Raw genomic sequence first — 25,053 nt, forward strand, 5'->3', positions numbered from 1 at the left:
TACACAGTTTACACAGAGTGAGGAGAAATACTTTGATAGAATATATAAAAAATATATTTTGCATTGTATAAATTCATTTTTTCACATCCAAAATGTAATTGTTTTATGTAAACATGTTTGTAAATCCTAGGCCCTGAAGATGATCTCAATAAAGATCGAAACGTTGGCACGATAAAGAAAATGTTTTTCTGAAACCTACATTACACCAGACCGCATCTCACGATTTCTAAATAAATAAATGTTGATTGCAATGTTAGTTTTTGAACGGATTTCTTCAGTGGATGTCCACATATACCTCTCGCTCTAGTCCTAATTGCTGGCTCTTAAAAAATAGGGCCTAAAAATACTGAAAATTCTCTAGCATTTAGGAAATTGAAAGTTATTCAGTTCTGTTGGTCGGTACGCTAATTTTTGAATTACTATTTAAAGTGAATGTCCACCTATTTCTCTCGCTGTCCCAATTGCATGTTCTTAATATGTATGATAATGATAATCATAATAATGTTAATGATAATATATGTGGTTAACGTTTTAAACATACTTAAAATATACGGGCGTTTGGGAAAGTTAACTTTGCGCATTTATAAACGATTTTTCTTGAGCGGTTGTCCGAATAATTCTCCTCCTCTAGTATTTTTACATATCAGGTGGTTTGAACGTTTTACTCCGGCGGATGTCTGCATATTTCTCTCGCTCCAGTCCTTATTACAGGTGCTAAGAAAAAAAAATTAACGTTTTTACTTATAATTGGCCGTCATTTAATAAAATGAACTTTGTGCAGTTCTGTTGGTCGCAATGTTAATTTTTGAACAGCACTTTTTCAGTGGATGTCCGCATATATCTCTCGCTCTAGTCCTAATTGCCGGTTCTTAAATAAAATTAAGATCTTAACATGCTATAAATTGTCTGGCATTTAGAAAATTGAATTGAACTGAAATTTAAGTTCGTTTGGCTACTAAGTTTTGGGAACGAACTTCGACAGTGAATGTCAGCTTATTTCTCATGCACTGAAAAATCTGTAGTCAAAGAAAAGGCAACCAAACGAAACGAACGGAAAAGTGTTCAGATAATATAGTTTTGCCGATTAGTCTGCAATTTGTTTATTATTTGCTCATTGATTATGATGATTCGCTTACCTAGATATCCGCTCAACATTTATTATAAATCAGTGAAAATGCTACTCTAATAGATTCTTAATAACACTAGACAAAGGATGAATGTCATCATTCAGCAATTAAATATCCACTTATCTATGATTCATTCCTAAAACATAAAGTTCCTAGATTAATAAACCTTTTAATAATTTTAATTTTTTCAATTTTTTATAGCCAAATACGTAAGCTGAATGCAAAATGCATCCTCATTTGTGACCTTTGACAGGAAAGTACCGGGTTTTCATCAAACGCCGACCCATTCAAACACCTTCACCGATCTTCGTCCTGAATAAATTGTTCTAATAATTATAAAATCGAGTCCTTTTAATTAAAAAACGGTAGTTTGCGTACATGTGAACTGTTTAAACCGTGACAGGTTGAAAGGAGAATATACAGTCACAACGGAAGTACATGTCGAAATTTTACATGACAGATAAAACTGGTTTATGCTAATCGAGGAGAGAGCCGTGATTTTATTATGCAACATAAATATTTGACAAAGATCACCACCCGTGGGCATCTCTGAAAATAGTAACTGTATATTAGCAGGACACTCCAGGATATTTCGCAAGAAAAAAGTCTTTGTTAATTTTTAACATTAAACAATTTGAAAGAATGCATCTTCTTTATTTACCTTATTCACCACACACAATTAAGTTCTTTCGAGAAAAGCGAAATGACTTCTTCTGGATCAGCTAGTGAAATGATTGAATCTGAAGGTGAAGAAGTCCTTAACAAGGACAATGGATAGGAGAAGGAGGTCGACCATAAAAGGTATTGCTATGTTCCTGCAGAATCCTGTATAATAAAATCTATTCAGTTGTAAATGCTTAGTGGAGTGTCGAAAGACGCTGTTAGTGGCCATCAACATGATATGAGGTGAAAAGCAGTAGGAATTCACTGTGTAATTATCAAGTTGCGAAAATCTTTGAAAAATCACCTGTGATCTCAGGTTTTATCAAAAGATGCTCAGGTGAATGAAAATTTTCGTTTTCTGGCAACATCCGTATATACTGAGATGGCAGAAGATGATAAAATCTTTAAAAATTCATATGATTTTATGTTTTATCCAATGTTAATTATGTGTGATGGAAAGTAGAAATTGGCGTCAATCTGATAAAAAGCCCATGCGATCTGTAGTATGATCAAAAGATAGGCATTAAGACCAATTGCCATTATCGTCAAAAACCTTTTAAAAAGAGATTTTATTATAAGATTATCGGTTATAATGAAAATTGCTTATACTAACTCAATTGTGACACTTTGAGATGGGAGATGTTAATAAAAATCTTTTTACAAGCCCATGTATTTTGAGATTTTATCAAAAGATTGTCACGTTGATATGGAAAGTTGGTTAACTCACCAAATCTCGATACTTTGAGGTAGTATGTTCTAGCCAAAGACCCGGGTAATATGAGATTTTACAAAAAGAGCATCACAGATGGAAAAATGTTAATTAACCCTGATACTGAGATGCTGAAATTGGCAAATTTCTTTTAACAAATCCGCGTGAAATTTTATCAGAAGGTTGTCAGTTTTCTTGAAAATCGCGTATACTGGCCAAATTCTGATACTTGGTCATAGTAGATATTTCGAATTTTTTTATACGCCCGTGTTATATGAGATTTCAGCAAATGATGGTCATGTCTGATGAAAAGTTGGTTTACTGGAAAGATCCTAATGCTATGAGATATTAGAATTTAACTAAAAACTTTAAAAAAGCCCATGTGATATGAGGTTTTCATCAAGATACTCTGAGATGGTAGATTAATGAAAAGAATTTAGAAAAGCCAATTTGATGTGAGATTATACAGAAAAACTATCAAGTGTGATGAAACGTTGCGTTTACTGCAAAATAGTGATGGTTGATGTTGGCGAAAAAATGCAATTTTATATGAGATTTTATCAAAAGATAGCCAGGTGTGACGAAAAATTGGGTTTATTATCCGTAAAACCTTTTAAAAAGCCAAGGATATGAGATATTACCAAAAGATGGTCATTTATCTTTAAGTAAGTAAATAGCCAAATTCTCTTACTTCTGGTTGTCAAATATCAGCAAAAAATATTGTCCTTGCTGAACAGAAATAAATGATAGAAGTTTTATGATCTTTGCCCACTTCTGAAAACATTTATAAAGATTGTAGGCACAGTTGTCACATTGTTGACCAAAGAGCCATGCTGCAACAAGAAAACGCATGGCTACATAATTCCCGTCGGAAGGATAAAAACGAAGATCTTAATGGCATTAAAATCTGGCTAAAACGTCCCGACCTTGCTCCGTCGGACTATTGCTTGTTACGAAATATCAATGGTGCGATAGTGGATAGGGATAGGGATAAAAGAGGTGGCCACAAAGCCTACCCCACCTCGACCTGAATAGATCTATTGTGGTCCCTGTTATTTGGCCAACTTCAGGTTATTACAGCCTCCACAACTTTGCCAGTGGTTCCTTGGTGTAGGATCTTGCTTGTGGTTTTTCTTATCTAGTTGCAAGAACCTGCACCTACATAGACCTTCACAGAAACATAAAATGTGTTCTGCTGTCTTTCTTCTTCCTGGCAGTATCTGCACCGTGTTTCTTCTGTCTGTACTCCTATCCGCTGCATGTGCTTTCTTAAGAGGCAATGTCCTGTCAGGAGTTCAACCAGAATCCCTGGTTCGGTTGCGGTTGCATTCCAGGAATTCTTTTGTAAGTTTTGCGGATGGTCCTATGAGTCTCTTCGCGTGCCTCATACCTGTGGTATTGTTCCACCAGGTTTTGAACTCGTTAAGGACCCATTTTAAGATGTATCCTCTTTTGTGGAAGGATGCTATGCCGCAGTAGGGTTCTGGGCCCAGAGAGTCCATTTTCGCTCCGTTTTTGGCCAACATGTCAACCTTTTCGTTGTCTCTATGCTCTGAATGTCCAGTGAATGTCCAGACATGCCAGGGCCAGGTCATTAGTGTCGCTGACTTCCGTCAGGGCCTCCATGCAGTTCTTCACACTCTTGCCTTCTCCTCGCATAGGACTAATGCCCTGAGTGCTGCCTGGCTGTCAGATAAAATGGCTATCTCCCGGCAATGTATTTCTAGCCTTTTTATTTCTCTGGCACATTGATCAATCCCTATGATATCAGATTAGAAAACTGTTGCATGGCTACATAATTTCCCGTCGGAAGAATGAAAAGGAAGTTCTTAAAGGCATTAAAATTTGGCGAAAAGTCCAGACCATGCTCCGTCGGCCTATTGCTTGTTACGAAATATCAATAGTACCATACCAAACAGCTATAATAGATCCAGTTATAAAGCTATACTTTTTAGAACAACAGCCCACGATAGAAGCAGGAAAGAAACGTCAAGTAAATCTCGCCTACACTCACAAGAGACCTGCTGTAGCCCGGAAATACTCAGTTCTATTTCAAGTCTTTGGTCATTGCTGAATCAATTGGCATATGGAAGTATTGAAAAATGACAGAAGATAACCTAGTTTGGTTTTGTCAAGAAGAGGAAGAAGCTGCGGCACTAGTGTGATGGTCTAACCATCTATACGAGGGTAAAAACTAGATTATAAATATATGTGTCGAGTACCTGATGGACTTAGTACGTATTCTTGCTTAGTAGTAATTAAACTTATTGAAGTAAAGGATATTTACTTCAATAAGTTTAATTGAATTGGAAATACCAGCACAGGATAGAACAACAGGCTGCAAGATGACTAATGAGGGTGAATCACTACGAACTATATTTTGAATATTAATTTTTTGTTGATTGTTCTTTTAGACATCTTATTATTATGTATGGGAGATGAATTTCAATGGTGGTATTGTTTGATATTTACATTTCCTCCTTTCACTATTTAACTGTAGATGTTATAGGTTGGAGGAGTAGCAAGGGAATCGTGATACGATTGTCTCTCAGGGGTGGTCGGAAACAGTCGTTCACACTAATTGAGATTCTCGTCGAGGTGGATCCTAGTCAAATCTCAAGGAGGGAAAAGGCATATTGTCATGATGCCGTTTAACCGTGGGCCAGTTTTATGATGTGAGGATCCGAGATTAAAAGCGTCCTCATAATTGAAACCCTTTCCTCGACAAAGAGGGTCCGTGTTTTTTCTATTCGACTCCTCCGGAGCGGGGATTGTTTCCCATTGTGATACACCAGTCGTCTAATCCTCCCGGTAGGCATGCGTGACGTTCTACAATTGTGACCATTCCCTTTATATCTGATCCACCGTGACCCCCGCTGCCTCCTCGGCGAGCAGTCGTTACTCGGCTCTGCCCTGTGTCAAATCAGCCGATGGACAAAAACCGAGGGTTCTCAATCTCACAAACTCGGAATTCACTTGGTTTTTTTTTCAAACGGAGCCGAATTCTGGGGACTACAGAGCCGAAGAAAGAAACATTGGCCTGTGTTCTGGCTGATAACTCGGATCAGCCCTTCTTACCGACTGAACTTGGGCAAACGTAACCAAAAATTGAATGAATCTTATTTACATGATTATAAAGACATTATAAAAATCACACACATTGCAAAACACAAATTAATACACCCAAAGAATATTCAAATCCAGAACCAGTAAGAATAGGTACATTAGGTGATCGGAGATGACCCTTCAAATTAATCTATCTCAATGAAGAACTTTTATGAGAAATGTTCTAACAAAGAGATGAATCTGGCCACCAACAGTATAGGATCTGTTAATGGAATTTGGAGAGAAATTCTGCTTGTCCATTAATAAAATATAATTAACTAAACTGTGATAACGCAGTGTAATAATAAGTGTGATCTATCTAGTCATTTTTTTATTTTGGAATATGTAATTAAATTAAACTTCGTAATATATTAACTATTTTGTAATTTAATTCAAACAAGAAGCCATCTGAACCATACAATTGATCAAAATGAAATATTAATTAAAATATACTATTAATTATATAATAAAAATTAACTATTGTATTATATTATATCTGTAATCAATAAGGGTAACAGTAAAAAAATCATCATGAAGAAATAAACAATATTTTTGAAATTGACTATTTACTAATCTTTACATTTTTAAAATAAGCCTAGAGTTGATAAAAAAAAGTGTAAAATAAAAATTGCTTTATTTTATATTTACAATTTTTTTATTGTACGTTTCGTTGGTCGCTTGCACATTGCCTCTAGCGTGGTATAATATCAAGGAGTCATTCATATTCACATAAAAAATAAAATATGTGTGTAAACGGCAATAAATGAATTATTAATCAGTTATAAAGAAAGAAAGAAAATAAAAGTTTTTGAGAAAAGTAAGAGAGAATTGCACATGAAAGGTAAAAGAAAAAAAAAGAAAAAATTGTAAAATACAAATAAATTGTGTTTCGAAAGAAAAAAAAAACCAATGAAATATATACCAAACAAAGTTTAAGCAACTTTCGACTTGTTAAGTTTAGTTTGTACCCCACAATGATCGTCCTTGATATTATGGTCCGCTTATCTTTATATTTTCCTTTAAATTACTCTTCCTTTTTTCCTTTTGTCAGGAGAACCCTGAAAACAATATAAAACGGAATTGCTAAAAAAAAGTTACAATCGTAGATTACCGAAACAGAAACGTCATAAAGAACAGCTTAAAAATGGCACGATACACCCAGTGAAAGTCTGTGTTATTACTCGTCCAAAACACAAATAAAAGTGTAAAAAATATAAAAAATCACATTCAGAAATTAACTAATTGTTGATTAACCGCCATCATCAGTGAATTTAAAGTTAATCAATTCAAAGCAAGATCGTTAATTTAAGCAATGTTCAATTTGATAAGTTCAGTTCGTGGACTCATCCTGGTCCGCCTGGTTTCGCTGTTTATTTTATTCAGTCTGTTTTGACCGTCAATTATTAATTATTAAAATTAGGATTCAAATTTCCAGCTAGATTTTTCAAAAGTTCTTTTAACATCCATTTTGAGGACAGTTTTGTATTATGAGGATGTCAATGTGAGATAGTAGTTTTTGATCTAAATTGAAAACAAAACCCAGGCCATAATTTCACACATTAAATATAAAAGAGAGTTATACAATTAATTTGTCAAGTTAAGTTTGCATTAGGTATCAACAACACTGATTTCTGGTCCACCTAGCCTCGTTTTTTATTTCGTTCGGGTTTGACAGACAAATATACATAGAGCAGTAAAAAAATATTTAATATATAAAATGTCGCATTGAAAGGAGAAACTTTTTTATTATTCAAACTTTTTTAATGATATATTTTGGACGGTTATGAGAGTAATAAAAATATTAAAACGATCAAAGATAATTCTGAAGGAAGTATCCTTTTTGTTTCCTTCTAGGTTTTTTTTAACGATGTGAAAAATCAATGATTTTTTGTTTGTACCGATTTTTATTCGTCATTTCAACATGGTTTTAGATTGATAGTTTGTTGTTATTGTATTATTATTTCATTTTTTACACAATAAGTTTTTTTATAATATATATTCAGAGTTTATTTTATTGAGATGGTTTTTAGGATTATACAATTTGTCTTCTAAGAATTAAATACAAAACATTGAAAGGTTGACATGACATAAGATTCAGGCTATACATTTATTATTGAAAAAAAGTACAAAATATCTATATCAAAAATCACCGTTAATCCGTCAAGAAGATATTGATTGGGCAACGATTGGATGCGATAGGAAATACCAAATAAAATTAAAAAGGTTAAGAAAGAAAAAGGGTCCGAGGTGTACTTGAGACGGATTCGATTCGGACAACCCGTTTCGTCTCGTCTGTCGAGCTGTGATTGTATTATTTTTCTTGGGCTTTTCTTTCTTATACAGCCCTGAGGTCAACACGTTGATGGGAATGGGGTTTATTAGCCTGAGAAAGGATCGCCGGGACATCCGAAATTCAAAAATCCTCGAGATAATAAGGACCTAACTTGAAGACTTCACATAAGGAAGTCGAGATAATCATCAATTATGCAAACCGGACAATACGCTAAGTAAGAATAACATAAACAACATATGAGAAAGATATTAAAACATGAACTGAAGTAAAATGTAATTAATGCCTACAGGAGGTCAAAAGGAGCCTTTTTAAGACCCTACGCACCAATACCTATTTGGTCTATTGTCTAGAATTATTATTTAAACTTAGTGATTTTAAAGCTTTTTGTGGGTGTGTATCTTCAAGGTCTTGGCTTTTCCTCTCACAGGAGTAGGATCTCAGCCTGGATAGACCTTTGCACTAAATAAGTCACGTTTAGCTGTTTCTTCTTCTACCTTACAATATCTGGCAATATCAGTTAGGCATATTTATCCACGGGCGACAGTGTCCAGAGAGGATACCTACCATCTTTCTAGTCGTAACACGTCCAAGTTTCAGTAATTCTCGTCTTTATGTTCTGATGGTTTCAAAACATTCCTATTTAACCTATGACCCATACCTAACCCATTGTCTCAAGGATCTATAGGTGGTTGCCTGTAGGTGTCCAGATTGAACGATCTTTGGCTAATTTATCAGCCAGCTCGTTTCCCCTATCCCAGTATATGGGAACAAAGGAATTCTGTTGTTATCCCTGAGGTAGACGCTTTTAAAGTCACCAGCATCACCAAATATAGCGGACAATAATTTGGACCCCATTTTCCTCCTCTGCTCTGTCCGATATTTTCTTGTCCTGGAATACAATCCAATTGATCAGAGGACTTATTCTCAACCCATTTTCAAAAGTGTTGAGAGCCGATAGGTGTCCTAATCGAATCGGTCTCCTCTGCCCAATATTCCATTGTATCCAAACCATGGTAATTTTGTTGTTTTTCCCAATATCTGACAGGGGCTTGATGCAATACCAAAAGTCTCTGAGCTTACCGGATTTTGTGCTCCGTGGACCCCCGAGTAGTGTCGAGTACCAGCTATAGTCGGCATTCACTGGGATCCCTTACTCCCAGCCTTCCCCGTCGGGTGTTTTATTTTAGTTTTTGTTCACTTCGACTCGCTGTGCTCAACAAGAAAATGAATCTTAATTTTAAATAAACACTCTATTTGAGCTATTTCCCATGACCTTTTGTCCAATAATATATTTCCGCTTTTAAAAACCATCATGTTTCAGTGCCAAATGATACCTTATTACAATCATTTAACAAGTTTTAGACTCATTAAGCAGAACTTTTAATTAAATCGTCCACCTTCTCACGGAATTGAGACGTGCGTGAATCGGGTTGTATAATCCTCCGCTCCGGCCACATGGAATCGAGATATTTCACATGTATTACGCTGATTCCGAGCTCGTTGATAATTTATTCCGAAGAGTCGCCGTCCAATGCAGGGCTTAACAGTGTGAATCGTGTTGCAGAATATGTCACGCACTGCATTAATTGACCGTTGATAAAACCTCTTGCAAACATTCGCAATCGTTTTGTAAACTAGCTCCTGTTCTGACAAACACGCGCTTGTGAAACTAAAATAAAAAACACAGTATTTATGCTTAAACGATACAAATATTTGTAGGTGTACAGATTTTAATCATTTTCCTATGCCTGTTGGGCGCGTTTCACCTTTCAGGCAGTATGTAAGGTTTAGATTCCTGCCTATCTTTTCTATTTCCCTGACCTCAAAAGCCACATATTTTGTTATAAAAAGAGACAGACGATTGAGAGTCCCAGCCTTCGACTATCGGAAATGACCAAAGGAATGGAGTACAGAAGATCAATCCCTAGGAAAAAAGCAGCCCAGGAGGACATTGAGGTTAATTTTTCTATAATTAATAACCCCATTAACTTTTTTCAATTACTTAATATTTATGAAAGGTATTGGTTGAGATAAAAAAGTCAGTGTGACGAGAGGGATTCGAAAAATGGAAAGAAGGGAAAATTCCAGAGGTGAGGTTGAAATGGGAAGTTGGTGTCCGAGTGGATCGAAGTCACATAGCTCATGTGGTAGAGCAGCGGCGTATTTAGCTCAAGGTCCTGGGTTCGAATCCCGCTCGTGACACTGACTTTTTTATCTCAACCAATACCTTACATAATGGTTAATTAATTGAAAGATTAGTCAATTAATTGATTAATTAATTAATTAGGTTGGTCAATCGGACCACGAAATCTAATAATCAAATATGTGTTTTATTATGTCAGTACCTTTTAGGGCTGCATTTATCACAAAGGCTGAAAATGCAAGAAATTGTATAATTTGATTCGTTCCTAATTAATTTAAACGTGAGATAATGAGGAAGATATAATCGTCTTTTTAATCCGTTTTTTGAAATTCCCCTATTTCTGACTATTAATTTATGACTTAAAATTGAAGCTTTTCATGGTTAAATTTAATATTGCTTTTGTATAAAATGAGTATTTTGAGTATTTTTCCTGCCTTCAACGTTTTATTTTATTTATTTTATAATGTCGTGTAATCTATTTGATTCTCGGCGACAAATGAAATGGCCACGGAGAGCTTTCGTGAAGATATAATTAAGTTTAATTATTAAATCCATTACAATCCGTGGTCCGATTGACCAATTAACATTTTTCAATTAATTAATATTTATGAAAGGTATTGGTGGAGATAAAAAAGTCAGTGTCACGAGTGGGATTCGAATCCACGACCTTCGGCTATTAGTGTCCGAGCGGATCGAAGTCACGGTAGCTCAAGTGATAGAGAAGCGGCGTATTTAGCCGAAGATCGAGGTTCGAATCCCGCTCGTGACACTGCCTTTTTTATCTCTACCAATACCTTTCATAAATATTAATTAATTGAAAATAATTAATAACGTTACCCTACCCTAGGTCAATTCTCAGTAAGGCACGAAATCCACAGACACATAATATAGCGTGACTTTTCAAGCTCTAATTTCTACTTAATACTTTTTTCCGCCGGTGCTTTGCTGTGTGTTGCCACATGCGTGAAAACGGGTTTTTCGGATGGAAGAGGAAGAACGGCTGCTTTGAATACAATAAAAGTTGCACTCTGCTAGATCACATGGAGGCTAATTTATTAATGAATATGTATTATTTTTTAATTTCGCGCTTCCTCTGAGCACACTAGGTCACCGAAGCTGCTAACGGTCCACTGATTAATTACAAAACCCTAATTATTTAATCTGAATAGATAGAGGGCCGTTTTTAGCGAAATAACTGTTTATCTTTGTAATTTTTTCTAAAAAAGATAAATGAGTGCCTTTAACGTTTTTCTCTATCTTTCTACTCTCTCATGTATATTGTATAAGAATTCACACAGATGCTTTACTTACATATATATTTTTTAATATTTATATCAAAAGTTCTTTTTTGTGTACACGGTGCTTCAAATCCAGGTGGAGGGAAGCAGATGGACAAGAACCCAGAAAAAGGCCAATTTCTTTCCTGTTAAGAACCCTGGGAAGAAATCGGGCCCGTCAGTCCTCGGGCTTCTGCAGGTGCAACCGAAATAACAAGTGCACAGGTGTTTCGGGAGCGATAAAAGTCCACGGGTTTCAAAACCGAGATTTCATTTGGAAAAACCAAATCGAGCCACATCTTTTGTCTTTAGAAGAAAACCTTTGTTTTATAACATCCTGAAGATTTTCTTCTAAACATTGCATATTCTGCTGAAAAAGATAAAATCTTCTATTTTGTGAGTCAAGTGTCATGCTAGTATGCATCTTGTTTTGCTAATTTATGCAGTCTACATGTTGATGGTAGGTTGTAATGGATGTCTGAACATTTCTCTCTCACCAGTCCTTTTGGCTGACGCAAGATGCACTGTAGAATAAAAACAATCTATTATTTGTTCTTAAGTTTTCAGTTTTGAATCTGAAACGTTCTTTATTTTTTAATGAATATATATATATATATATATATATATATGTTCTATTAGTCTGCTCAATAAAGATTTTCTTCCAAACATTCTACTGAAAATCAGAAAATATTTTGTGAGCTAGTATGGTTTTTCTTGTGTTAACCTAGCAGTTTGCTATGCTAACTGTCGAACAATTTTCTTGACTGGCTGTCTGCACATTTCTCTCTCACAAGTCCTAGTTTATGATCCGGTCTTATTTTATTCAACGGTTTGCACACAATAAGAAGAAAACATTTTTTAAAATTTTTCCTCGGAATTTTCTTGTTTTGAACCAGTCCGATTCTTTTATGGTTTTTAGTAATCTGTCATCCCGAAGATTTTATTCCAAATATTCTAAATTCTGCTGAAGACAACATAACATATACTAGTTTATGAGTTGAGTTTAGTAATATGCGACCTGCTAGCTGTAGAACAATTTTCTCCATTGGCTGTCTGCACATTTCTCTCTCGGTGGTCTTATTTGTTGATTCCGATTTTACTGATACAGTTTGCAGCTTTTCTTTCGTTTTGTTTCTGAAAACGATTTTTCTATTTTTTCTTATTTTATGATTTTATTTATCAACCACTTCAGAAGTGGATCTTCTTTTTCTTCCTTTCCTACTTCCTTAATTTTATGTTTTTATTATTACCGTTTGTCGTAACACTCCGTTGAACTTTTCAAATAAAAAAAATATAACGTCGTGGATTGTGACCAGGGTTTTAATGAAGATAGACTTTTTAAGAAGGGGGAAGATAAAAAAGGCATGCTTTAAGCTAGGCGGAAGTGAGACGACACCTACTCGTATATCATAAGCATAACCACCCCCGCCGCATATTTCCTCCAACCCCAGGTCGTTAAAGATGAAATTATAAACCACCCCCTTCGAAAAAAGGCTAATTATAAACGCTGTCATTTTTACTTAAAGGGTTTATTCTTGTAACTCTTTCCTTGCATTGGAGCGATCCGATCGATATCTATTTCCGCTGGGGGCTTTTATGTTCTAATTTTACGCTTTTTGAATTTATTGGTGGTTGATATTCTGATTTTTTTAGATGGATTTAACTGCACGAAATTCAAAATTTGTTTAAAATCTATCTGCTTAGTTCAATTATTATCAACTTCTTTCGACAGATTTTCTTTACAGCTTACATGGATAATTGAAAGATCAAACAAAAGACAGAATGTTTAACAACATTAAAGATCCTTACATCATCAATTTTTTTTTCATTTTCGTCGATGAATCGATTTTTCAACTTGCAGTATCGAGTTTTCATTTGACTTTTCCTCAGTTTTCTTCCTGTCCTTTCAAACCCGTGATATCAGGTTCGAGGAGACGGGGTCGAAGGGTGTATCTCGAACAAACAAACCCCGGTTTGGGATTTGTCCCGGTCCGGGGATCCCACGACACCAGCTGATAAACCTTGAGGGATCACACGGTAGCGAATCTCAGGTAGACCCTTCGGTTAACTCCGTTTCCTTCCGCTTTATCATCCTTTCCCACACGCACACAGGCACACAGAGCCAATCCGTTGCCTATTATCATAAAAAGGGTTCCAGATGTTTTCTTTAAATAGTACACGATTAGCCCGACGCCTTAAGACAGTTGGAAAATCTCTGTCCTATCAGCTTACCATTTAAAATTAAATTACAGTCATAAAAAACGACGAAAAAATCTACATAATGAATTTTATATTTTAACTAAATATTAACAGGTTTTAATCTATGTCAAAAGTACACCTGTTAAGACACTGTTTCTTTTCAAAAAAGAACCCAAGGGAAACGAGCTGAAGACTCAAAACCGCCTGGCCCATGGGATATATTTAAAATCAAACGTGTCCATGCCTTTAGAAACGAAAGGATTCAACGAGATCCTGTCTCGGCTCATTAACAGTTCACATACATGACTTCTGACGAAAAAGGTCGTTCTACCAAGAAGGAAAACCCGATGGAGGATAGAGAATAACAATTTTATCGAAAAATCAACAAAAAGCTTATTTTATTTGGCGTTATTTTAAACATCGTTAAAATCAGCATTTTTTAAGTTACGACAGCAATAATTACACGTACACAATTCTTTCGTTTAAAATTTTATTAATTAGTTCATTCAGAATTTATTTTACTCGTTAGCACATTGGTTTGACCATTTCGGTTCTTCTGTGATTCATTCGTTAAATCATATCCCACATTCCTTGGCTAGTTTACACAATAATTCGTTCATCATATCATTCATACACTCAAGCGTTTACCCATTCTTTTGCAAAAGTGTTAAATTACTCTTTCATTCAGTCGTTCAGTTGTTTAACCCTTTTCAGTTATTTTGTAACTTGTTCGTTTAATCATAACCCCATTTTTTGATTAGTTTACTCAATAACTCGGTCATAATTTCATTAATTCACCTAATTCTAAGTAAAAGTGCTAAATCATTCATCCAATCGTTCGCTTACTTAAGTATTCATATTCCTTCTGTCAGCCTTAATTGTTGTCACGTTTCCTCATAAATCAGAGATCATCAATCAATACATGAGAGACCAAATTATCTTTTGCCTTTTTTTATCATTTGCTCACACGTTTGTTCAGACTTTCATTCATAGAAAAATTCGTTTGCTTAATCACACGTTCATTTTTATCCATTATATTTAGTGGTCTATTGACCAAATCACTTGTTTCTATTAATTTATCGTTTTACATGAGGTTTTGGTTGAAATGAAAAAGTTGGTGTCACGAGCGGGATTCGGACCCAAGACCTTCGGTTCAATACGCCGCTGCTCTAACCAATTGAGCTATCGTTCGATCAACTCGGACACCAACTCCCCATTTCAAACTATGTACAAATTGGAATCACGTGAAACTAACTTTTTCATTTCAAACAAAACCTTACGTCTTGTTTGAATGAACGTAAACCTTAGGATCATTTTTATATTAATCTCCTCGAACATTTTTGTTCTTACGCTTATTAATTAATCAATTTTTTATGATGACTACTCTCATTTACGCATTCGGTCGACCGTTGTTACGATCATTCTTTCTTTCACACTCTCCATTTCATTTATTCGCTGATTTTTTTTCGCCCAATCATATCTATATTATTTGACTCATTTACTTAATGTCTCTTCCAATTCTCGCATTCTTCTAGTCATTCAAATCAGAGATCATCAATCAATACACGAGAGACCAAATTAAATATCTTTTGTCTTTTTGTATTATTGGCTCACTCGTTTGTTCGGTCTATCATTCATAGTAAAATTCATTTGCTAGATAATACGTTCATTTTTATATTAATTTCCTCAAACATTTTCATTCTTACGTTCATTAATTAATCAATGTTTTATAATGACTACTCTCATTTATGCATTCGATGGAACGTTGTTAAGATCATTCTCTCATTCACACTCTAAATGATTTCATTTATTCACTGATTTTTTCGCCCAATCATATTTTTGTTATTTGGCTCATTTACTTAATATTTCACTTCTTTCAATTAATTAATCTTTTTACATTTGGTTTTGGTTGAAATGAAAAAGTTAGTATCACGAGTGGGATTCGAACCCACGACCTTCGGTTCAATACGCCGCTGCTCTAACCACTTGATCTATCGTGACTTCGATCCACTCAGGCACAAACTCCCCATCTCAAACTACAAATTCGAATCGCGCTCGTGACACTGACTTTTTCATTTCAACCAAAACCTTATGCAAAAATTCATTTTTATATTAATTTACTCAAAAATTTTTGTTCTTACCCTTATTAATTAATCAAATTTTTATGATGGCTACTCTCATTTACGCATTCGTTCCATCGTTCTTACGATTATTCTCTCTTTCACACTCTCCACCATTTCATCTATTCGCTGATTTTTTTCGCCCAATCATATTTTTGTTACTTGGCTCATGAGAGACCAAATTATATATCATTTGTCTTTTTGTATCATTTGCTCACTCGTTGGTTCAATCATTCATAGTAAAATTCATTTGCTAGATAATACGTTCATTTTTATATTAATTTCCTCAAACATTTTCATTCTTACGTTCATTAATTAATCAATGTTTTATAATGACTACTCTCATTTATGCATTCGATGGAACGTTGTTAAGATCATTCTCTCATTCACACTCTCAATGATTTCATTTATTCACTGATTTTTTCGTCCAATCATATTTTTATTATTTGGCTCATTTACTTAATATTTCACTTCTTTCAATTAATTAATCTTTTTACATTTGGTTTTGGTTGAAATGAAAAAGTTAGTGTCACGAGTGGGATTCGAACCCACGACCTTCGGTTCAATACGCCGCTGCTGTAACCACTTGATCTATCGTGACTTCGATCCACTCAGGCACAAACTCCCCATCTCAAACTACAAATTCGAATCGCGCTCGTGACACTGACTTTTTCATTTCAACCAAAACCTTATGCAAAAAGTTCATTTTTATATTAATTTACTCAAACATTTTTATTCTTACGCTTATTAATTAATCAAATTTTTATGATCACTACTCTCATTTACGCATTCGTTCCATCGTTCTTACGATCATTCTCTCATTCAGACTCTCCATCATTTCATTTATTCGCTGATTTTTTTTCGCCCAATCATATCTTTATTACTTGACTCATTTACTTAATTTCTCTTCCAATTCTCGCATTCATTCTTCTCGTCATTCACCCATTCATTTTTTCACCCACCATTTCATTAGTTTGTTCGTTCTAACGCTCTTTTTTCTCATCAATCTTTTCACATTCGCTCAATCATGCTACACTTTATCAATAATACGTTTATTTGCCAATGTGTAGTGCTTTCACTTTTTTAGAATAAAATTCTGTAATTTTCAATTTTTTTATAGCATGTTTTTCTGTTACTACACATCATCATTTATCGTGCATCATAAAATATGATTGAATAATAGAACTGGCACTGAAAAAAAACAACACCTTAAATCCTCGTTATTTGATGATGGAGCGCATGTTTAGGCTAATTTAGAAAATTTGCCTCAAGCAAGCCGTGCATACCAGGAATTAAAAAAAGGAGGAAAATTTAGTAGAGCCCGGTTGTTAAGTTGGTCTTAATCAGGGTAATTTGTAGTGAGGTAGCCATGGGATGTGAACTATGAGACAGTTCCCACACAGTCGCACTCGTCCGTCCTTCAACTGCACAAATTATAAGGATCGAGGAGGCCGACATTGGTATTCCAGAGTTGAGCAAAAGATTGGCATTTTCCCCCTATTTTACAGGCCGAGAATTACCTTTTAATATTTATTATAGGGCGTGGTCGTAATGAGAAACAATAATTAAAGGTTTAATGAGAGGTAATGGAAGAACTGTAAGAATGCTGTGTTTCACCGGGCATGACCGATAAATAAAAATATTGGCGAGATTTGCAAAATAACCATACTATATTTATTTTTCGAACGCTCAGCTTTTAAAGATAACTGGCGAGCGTGACTGCACTCTGTTACTGATCAAATCTCCGCTCGCCTATAACTCGTAACGCCAAGTGAACATCCCAAGATCAATTGGCTGATTCTCAACCATTTCCCTTATAAAATAGTTAGGTAAAAAAAAATCAATAAACTGAAAGACAAAACAAACCGCATTTTTCAAAGAGCTTTTTACACTGGAAAATGTTAAGGATGTTTCAACATTCTTCGTCGTGCAATTTGGTTTTATTTCCTGCTAGTCTGAAGACGACCCTGGCGTTTGGTCCCGGACCTTGGCCCTTCAGAATAACTAAACAATCGTTACAAATGACAGATTGGTTCGGCGAGTTCCGGGATCGTTGGGTGACGTTTGTTCCCGCCATTTGCTCACCCTTTGCGATTTTTACCTTCTGGCTGTGTTTCTTTGCTTCATTTTATTCCGAGCTTTTACCCTTGCAATATGCTTGTAAGAAATATTTAAAAGTATTTTATTTTGCTTTGTTAGTTCTTGTAAGGGTTGCAAGTTCAACCAAAATTTGAATTTCACAACTGACCATGAAGTTTATTTTATCTGATGTACTTTTTAATGAAAAATGATTTTTTCTCTATTTATTATATAGAATATGTTATTTAAACAGTATTTCTGAATTAAAACAATTGAATTGTTTTATAGAATGATTCACGTCTTGAGGAAGAGCAAGAGTTGTGCAACTGAGGAGTTTTGCCGTGAGTCAGCCGAATCCTCCGTGACCTCAGGGTCAACGATTACTTCCTATGACTCTGCAATGAATGAAAAGACTATTTTTGAATTGAAATTAAACAATTTTCCTATCAAAAGGATATAAGTCGAAAGCGGAAATGATAAAGCTCTGGTTATAATTTCTGTAATTTTTTTAACTGTCGCATTCGATTCTAGCCACTTGTCTTGGAATGTTCAAGAATTCGAAGATTAGTTAATAGGAGTCTTGAATGATGAGTCAGGTCTAGCCGGCTGGGCGATTAGCCGAGCTAGACGATGTGCAATAAAAAAAAAACCATTTAATCGAAAATTGATCGCCTTTCTTTACCTCAACTTGCTCAAGGGGCTTAAAACAGTTGAAACCACTTTGCATATTGTTATCTGAAAGAGTTGGCCGCCTTTCCAAGCTGACATTTCCTTTCCCAGCCGAATTCCGGACGGGGCGAAGGTGACAATGCGAACCGAGAGAAATATTGCGAAACCATGAATGTCTCAGTGCCAAAAGGGCAAAAGTTCGCACGAATTATCAACTAAAGACTCAATTAAAAGTGCAAAATTTGAATCTGAATAATTATCATTTATATTCAAAAAGAGAACACGTCAAATTTGGCAGTTGTAAAAAAAATCGTCTTGAACAATTCCCTGTAAATTATTTTATGAAAATAATTATATATATTTTTATTTGTAGCCTATACAGATTTGTATATTTTACAAATGTGATTACTGTACGTACTTATCACACAGTCGCAGCACTAACACTAATGCCAGAGTTGCGCCCACATGCTGGCACTCACGGGTGGTTAAGGGGCAAGGAGGAGTCGAGGCCATCGTCGATCGTAGAGAGGACTCGGGCAGTGGGGGTAGGGAGGTTGGTGTGAAACTTTTGGAATCAGGAACGGATCAGGTCGTTGACAAAAGGAATGTTGAGGCTGTTGTGGATAATGAGGTTAGTGACGTAGTAATGAGCTTTAACCTTTTGTCAGAGGACTTTTGATTGGAAGGATTTGATGAGCTGAATGTTGGATGGCTTGGCAGCACCCGACAGTTCCACTACGTATATCCAAACTGGTCGCAGTATGGTCTTGTGTAAGGTTAGTTCGTCTTGATGGTCAAGACGGATTTTGGTCCTAGGAGTCTTCGTAGTTGTCCGAGTCTTCTGACTCGTGTAAGGATTCCATGTTAGTCCGATGTATAGGTACAGTTCTAGTATTTGACTTGAATGGAAGTCGTTATCTCTTTGTGGTTGATGTACGATGGAGAGCACGACTGTTTTTTCAATGTGAACTGAGTACATTTTCCTTCATTGAAAGATGAACCAAAATGGTAGACTTATGAACTGAATGACGATGAATTGAGGGAAACTATGAAACTTGAATTGGGTCAGGCTTGTAAGGAACTCGCCATAGTGTTCACCGTAAGAGATGAAACCATTCGACCTTGTAACTACTTAGGAAGTCGTAAAGGCTGAGAAAATCGGTTCCTCATAAATTCACCGTCGGTAACAGGCTTCAGCATTTAAACAATTGCCTCTGGCCACTGTGTCCTTCCATTACTTCACTTAGTTTAGTTTTTACTTGTTGCAACTTTAGATGTAGATGTAGATTGGTCGGGGTGTAATATACTGAACCCTTTAAGAACTATTGTATTCCCCGTTCTCTGCCTAAAGGACACCGGTGAGTCCAATTTCATCAAGCAACTTGATTAGTAGGACTGGTTTCAGTAGTTGAATCATGGTCAAATTGTACATCCCAAAGCATTTCCTCCTGCGGGCAAGTGTAGCACAATAGTTTGTTAGTAGGTATGTTCGTGTCTCCTCTGCCTTTTTGCAGCATCTGCATATGTCGTCTTGGATTATTCCAATCTTCTTTAAGTGTCCATTTAGCTTGCAGTGTCCTGTAAATAATCCTGTTAGGATTCGCAGTTTTTTCCTGCTTCCTTTGACACATTCTGTAACTTCTTTACTTCCGAAATTTCTTAGGAGATTCTTGGATTGTTTGTGTCCAACGAGTGAATTCCATTGTTCCTTCATTTTCTTTTTGTTTTTGTTTTCTTGCCAATCAGAAAATACTATCGCTGAATAGTGTGAGGTAGGGTTAAGCAGGTCAGAAAATCCGTTGTCTCCTTCCATTACTTCACATTTATGTTTTGTTGCAACGTTGCTTTATCCTGATTGTTCAAAGCTCGCTGTATTTATTATGCCTTGTTTTGTGCTATTTCTAAAATACTATAGCCAAATCGTGTGACATCTGGGTTATAAGCAGGTTGAGGCAATCCACCTCTAATACTATACTTTCATTACTCTCCATTTATGGTTAGTTTACTGGCTGCACCTTTGCATGATTTTGCCTATGCTAATCGCAAACGGGAAATAGTTTTCTCACCACAATTGGTGGTAACAGCACACCTTACAATTTGTATCCAAGATTAGCCAGGGTACAAAGTAGAGGAGTTTTTGACCGGATTGTCACATTAGACAAAAAAATGAATCCTGTATAGTTACACCAGGAGGACATATCATTGGCTGTCATCGAACGACTCAGTCCGATTGACGCGAAAACTAAAATTGACCGACAACCGGATAGACTTACGTTAGGTGGAGTACGGCAGTTCCATGTGGCCAGAACTCGAGACCCCATACAACCGGAGGTGATAATGAAACTTGGCGTAAAGTCCTACCAAATCATCCGTATGCTCCAGATCTGTCTTTCACCTTTCCTTAGTGAATCGTATACGCAATAAGAGCTCAAGAATCTCCGGCAGTTACCAAAATGAGCTGAATCTATTTTTTTCTGTCCCGGGTCCCAAAATCTATAAGAAGGGCATAACTGGGCTAGTATCTTGGGAGAAGGTTATAGAAGCAGATGGAGCCTATTTCCTCGTATAAAATTATTTTCATTTTACAATTTTAATTGTAAGTTATTAAACTCTTTAAACTAGCAAAAACTTTTCTGGTTACCTGGTAAAACGTTTTTTATTCTAGTAGACTAATTGTTTCGAGATAATTCAGCGGGGTGGACAACAGAAACCAGTTCATCCGGGTTGAGGTATAAACCCTCTCGACCGCACTGATTCGATAAGGGTTGAGAGCCGAGGGTGAGGTCCTAATTGACGTCCTGACAGACAGGTCGACAACGGAAACATTTCACCGGTGGATCACGAGTAAATAATATATTATTATACTGCCTCGATACACTTTATAAATGGAAGAAATCAAAACTCTCATTTAGTATTATCATAATAAAGCGAACCGTGGAGGCGAATATTTCTCTAGTGTTCCACTGGAGAAAAGGTTCAGTGATTTTAATATACCTGGAAGTGAAACCATCTGGAAGCCATAAAATAAAGAAAGAGGATCAGTAGTATTTAATAGTCTATTAAAGAGAGATAAAACGGCCACATTTAGAATCCTTCGATTAGAATAAAACCATACGAAGTCGACGAGGAAAATTTATTTTTACTTAAAATAAATTAATGTTCAATACTACCTACAGAGTTAACTTTATATTTAAATTAATTACGGGGTTAACCATTTCATGCTGTTGTCCTGGGAGAACATACACTTTAAATTGACTTGTGAATCTTTCCAATCGATATACTTTTTTCATGAAGTATTTAACATGTTTGACAACATGTTTGAATGTTTTGGCAGTAGTACAGCGTTTTTCCGTCAAGTCTTTCTAATTTTACATTAACCGTGTCATGAAAATCACGACAATTTTTATTTAATTGACTTTTTGTTTATCTTTTTATTATGTTGTAATTTTCAAGTTAAATTATTATTATTAACAATGAAGTAAACCTTATTAATTTTCAAACAAACAATAATTTATTTAGAAAAAAAATCTTATTTTTTATTTGTTTAAATTGTTCAGTCAAGAAAATTTTATTAACTTGTTATTTCGATTTGTATTATATAAAAATGTAAATAGTTCATTTGCCAAATAAATAGTTTGAAAAACTAGCGCTGCTTTCGCCATAACGTGTAGTAGCTTGAAGGCAGTCATAGAGTCTACTTCATATAAACTATCGTTAACAGGTTGGCAAAAGAAAATATATTAATTATTTTCTGTATGATTATTTTGATTGAGATTTTTTTATATTTTGTTTCGAAGATTTGAATTTGTTTGTTTATTATTTAAAAAGGAATATAAATTTTTTTGTAATTCGGATTACGGTTTTATTTGTATTATTTCCACTGCGCAGCAAGGATCTGCTGAATATTATTTTTTATTAGTGTCCCATTCGGCAGTGTCCGAATAAAAGATACCACATACCTTCATTACAACCGGATATAAGCAGGATTGTAAACGTTATATAAAGGAAAAACTAACATTAAAAAAGTAGGTTGAGGAAAGGCTCTGGGCCCTAGTGTTGAAAATATGGAGTGAATAAATGGTATAGTTTTGAATAGTGGCAGCGTTGCTTATCCAGGTTGATTAAAACTTCGCCGACATATTTTGGTTCTGGTATTTTCCGAATAGCGCTATAGGGTTATAAGCAGGTCGAGACCATACTCGGTCCTTCCGTTATCGAGTTGATTTAAAGGATGGCATAAACTCGTTGTTTTCACTGTAACTTGTGTGAGATGAAGAAATTTCGTAGCCAACAACATCTACGATTGGGTTATAATCAGGTTGAGACATTGTTACGCTACTAGCTTGTTTACTGCACATTTACGCTTTGTTTACTTGTGGGAACATAGATTTATTCTGGATGAACCAAGCTCGATGTACGCACAGAAATTTGGCTGTGCCATTTGGAAAGTACCCTAGCCAATTAGTGATTTTTCGGGGTAATAAACAGGTCGAATTATGCCGCTGTGTCCTTCCATTACATCATACATTAGTTTACTTGTTGAACGTTGTTTTATCCTGGTTGTTCAAAGCTCATTGTTTACAAGGTAATTTGATTTGTGCCATTTGAATAATCACATAGCGGAATAGTGTGATGTCAGGGTTATAAGCAGGTCGAGGCAATTCGCTTGCTTTTCCTTTACATCACGTTTCCGCTTACTTTTTACGTTTGCTTGCTGCACCGTGCTCCAGTTTCATTGGATTCATTCTGCCTTGTTTTGTGCCATTCAGAACACATCATAGCTCAGTGTTTAAGGCCGAGATATTATTTCACAGCGAATTTTTATTTGTTAATGGCAAACGTAATGGGGTTGTATTCTTGTACCACCGTCGCTTAATCTGTGAAAAATTTTTATTATATCTTTATTTATGGTACTTTCTACTAATTACTAGTTGTTTCTATTTTATAACAAATAAATTAGAGACTTGCTTAAAGCTTGATTAACGATGTCAATTTTGTTAGGCGATTATTACGTGTTATGTTCCATTTTTCAGGTTTCTTCAGTCTACTTTTTTTTGTTGTAAACATTGAAAATAAATAGCCTAACATCAAACATTGCTTAATAATTTTCAAGTCAAAGAGGTATTTGCCTTTCCCAGTTTAGAGAGATTTTTAAGAGGTATTTAATAAATATTTTCAAGAAGTTTTAACAAGTCATTAAAACGTAGACCCTAGTGCTAATTTTTCCAAGTGGCGATGTACCGAAAGTGGGGTAAAAACTGCTGATTTCAGCATTTGAACGATGACAATTGGGGCCGGTGTCACCTGGGGGTTGTATTTCTGCCGTTGACAGTTCTTCTCAGAACCGGCAATCAACACCGGCTACCGGGCCTTTTTCCTGAGGGGCGGTCGGAATCGATTGTTTATTGCCTTGAAAATTCTTCGTCGTGAACTTGACAACTAAGTGCTTTAGGAGAATGACGAGCTTCTTTAAATTTCTATAAAAAAAGTAACGCTTTAAGAGCAGTTAGGACCGGAAGAAGGGACAACAGGGGCGTCTTCACGGGCTTGCTAATACAGCCATATTTCTTTTGTGATCGTTGCCGTCAATGGAATTAAACTTCTTCGGAAATATTAGTAAATAGCAATAATGAAAATATACTAACTAACGCAAATATCCGTCCAGTACTTCTCAAATCTTAGATACGTTTGGATTATAACAATAGGGATATTTACGATCTTTGTGTATACCCTGTTAACTCTGTTAGGTCCTGTTAGATCGAGAAAAATGATGACGTAGATTTGTAAGAATCGGCCAGTTAAGATTGCTCCATCTAACAGGCCAAGGACAATGTTAGATGCTAGGTCGAATATGTAGTCACATTGCTATCCGTTAGGGCGTAGGTAACCAACATGGCAGCCATGAATTTAACAGCTGTTTTTTGTTTATAAGTTTTTTTATTCTTAAGTATGCATTAATTAAATCAGGCAAAGACATTTCTTTTGTTAATCTCTGTCCTGTCCTTATACTCTCATTCATAAAAGATATATACATCACCTGTAAAGTTGTAGACAGTTAGAGGTTTGTTTAATTTTCCTTTTTTATTAACTTCTGGCATCTTACAATCTAACACAATAGAAAACCAAAACATACAACACCAAGCCTTCAAGGACTGTTATAACCTTATTTTTGGTTCTACCAATCGCCACGGGCAGCATTGCGAAAAAATTTACGTCAAACATGCTACGGAAAGAAGGGGGCGTTCACGATCTTACTTGACATTGCTCTATTCGAGTTAACACGAGTTTCCATGTTACAAACATCGTGAAAACCCTAATATCGTCATGCACATCGTCCTCCCATTACTGCAGCAGTGCTTAATGCCATTTAACAAAAAAAACTTTATTTCCAAACTAATATTTTCCTGTACGATTGGCAAATTCCGTAAAGGGCTACGTTTGGGTTATAAGCAGGTCGTGACAAAGCATTTAGCCTTTTTATCAGTTTTTAATCCCAACAATTTACTACAGCTCGTTGTTCTCATACTATTTTTTTTCTGTTCGATTCAAAAATTCCATAGTCAAAGGTCAGCAAGCAGGTCAACGCAGGCCACTATTCCTGCATATTTGTTTGCTCCGAATTCAAATCTATTTTCGTTTCTTATACCAGCGTTATTTAATTTCAGTTTA

This window comes from Cimex lectularius, unplaced genomic scaffold, assembly GCF_000648675.2.
Source record: "Cimex lectularius strain Harlan isolate CLEC.00 unplaced genomic scaffold, Clec_2.1 scaffold77, whole genome shotgun sequence".
In the NCBI taxonomy this organism is placed as follows: Eukaryota; Metazoa; Arthropoda; class Insecta; order Hemiptera; family Cimicidae; genus Cimex; species Cimex lectularius.